Source organism: Rhipicephalus microplus, unplaced genomic scaffold (genome assembly GCF_043290135.1).
Source record: "Rhipicephalus microplus isolate Deutch F79 unplaced genomic scaffold, USDA_Rmic scaffold_15, whole genome shotgun sequence".
Taxonomy (NCBI): Eukaryota; Metazoa; Arthropoda; class Arachnida; order Ixodida; family Ixodidae; genus Rhipicephalus; species Rhipicephalus microplus.
Window position 1 is genome coordinate 2535577 of NW_027464588.1, and position 2065 is coordinate 2537641.

The 2065-nt window shown below is 43.3% G+C and overlaps 1 non-coding gene across 1 annotated transcript; it reads right to left on the reverse strand.

Moving 5' to 3' along the window:
* Positions 1-1210: 1210 nt before the first annotated feature.
* Positions 1211-1283, reverse strand: TRNAK-CUU (transfer RNA lysine (anticodon CUU)). The gene has a single exon. It is a non-coding gene; the product is annotated as a tRNA-Lys (tRNA).
* Positions 1284-2065: the final 782 nt, after the last annotated feature.

Sequence of the window (2065 nt, forward strand, 5' to 3'; positions counted from 1 at the left end):
ATATTCAAAGCCAGAAACTCCTTCGTGGTTACACAGAATGATAATTAATATGTATGCCACCTTGAGAAACCTTACTTCTTTTTAAGCCGGTTTATATTTTAAAAAATAATGCAGAACAGTGCATTGCATTCAGGCAAGACAAACTTGACATTGTATCACTGCAGCTGTCAGTCCTGCTAAGCTTTGAACAGTGCACGAAACGATTAAAGAACAAATGGGCTGACAAAAAAAGGAAAAAAAGTAAATATTGTGTCACACTGAGGTAGAGAAAAAATTAAAAGAGACGGGCATACATGCTTTGTTGAGATGCACTCCAGCACGCTGAATAAAAAAAAAGCTAAGCAAGTGTGTACTGTGCTTGCAACAGGAATAGGTTGTATGCATATTTTTGATTGATCACTTTTGCTGATGCCTTAGCGTTTGCCAAGACCAAATGCCCTTGTGCATTGACCTGGTATGGTGTCTGTTTATGTTCAACAGGTATCTGTTCAATAGTTATATGTGAATGCAAAGAACTGGTTTGGTACCAGGAAAATGGGCCCAGTGTAACATTATGCCAGCGCGTTTGTCATTACTGGTACAGGCAATGAGCAGTTGCCAAGTGAAAAACAGAAAGTGATCTGCCAAGAGTGAAGATCTCGCTTCCTGTGCGCTGTTGGTGTATGTTCGCAACACCTTTGGAATCTAGACTTCTACCCGCGTCCATCTCACCCTCAACAAAAGGATTGGGGGGGGGGGGGGGTTACACACAACCAAATGCCAACCACGAGTGAATACAGACAACCACAAGTGACTGGACTGCAGAAACAAGCACTATGGGCAACACATGGACACAGAATGCTATATGGGACCACGGAAGGGCTGAGTTTCCTCAAACAACCACGATGCTGTGCATAATTCCTGCATACCCTGTCCTTACAAAACCTGCAGTGACAGCAGCCATAGTGAGAGTCAAGCAGCACTACTTAATAAAAAAAACGCATGGTGCAAGGACAACTTGACAAAGTATATATATATATATATATATATATATATATATATATATATATATATAAGGGAAAGAAGTGTATACCTAAGGGCTCGTTTTTCCGTGTTTTAACACAATATTAATGAGATATAACAGACAGTAATGCCAAGGAATGTACAGGGGAAGTTATTAAAATCAATGGAATGTAAATAGGAAGAAAGAAAAGTGGATGAAAAAATTACCAACTGTGAGCAGGAATCGAACCTACGACCTTCGAATTAAGCGTTCGATGCTCTAACCACTTAGCTATCACAGCGGCCCTCCCTACATCCACTTTTTTGAGTTTATCTGTGAATTTAGAAGTAGGAGCGACAGTCAGCGCCATCTATAAGCCAAACAACGAGTGTGAAAACACTCTTATGCGCATGTTTGGCGTCACGTAGCACGTGAACTTATTACTGTCTGTTATATCTCATTAATATTGTGTTAAAACACGAAAAAACGAGCCCTTACGTATACACTTCTTTCCCTTATTTCATTGAACGAGGGTCTCGTACTGGCAGACTTGGTGTGTTTCGGTTGTATAAGAGGGACAATTAATCAGCTACCCGCTCATAATAAGCGCTCATAATAATGCACAGCCCAAACGGCATGACGTTGAATTCGTACAAGCCGTCGGGGGTGAAAAAAGCGGTCTCCAGTCGAGCGTCCTTAGCCATAGGTACTTGCTAGTACCCTGAGGGCGAATGAGGAATGAAAAAAATTCTCCTCCTTGCAGGCTGTCAATTGCGTCATCTACCCGCGGTAGTGGGTACACGTCCTTACGAGTGATCTTGTTGAGGCGTCAATAGTCCACACAGAACCGCTCAGAACCGTCAATCTTCGGGATGAGAATGACAGGAGACGCCCAGGGGCAACTAGAGGGTCGAGTAACATCGCGGCGAAGCATGTCGTCCACTTTCTCGTTGATTTTGGCGTTCTGTGGGAGATACGCGATATGGACGTTGCTGCAGTGGTGGCTGTGCGCCTGTGTCGATACGACACGTAACGGTGGATGTGCGGCCGAGAAAAGGTTAAGCCGCATTGAAAGAAGAGCGG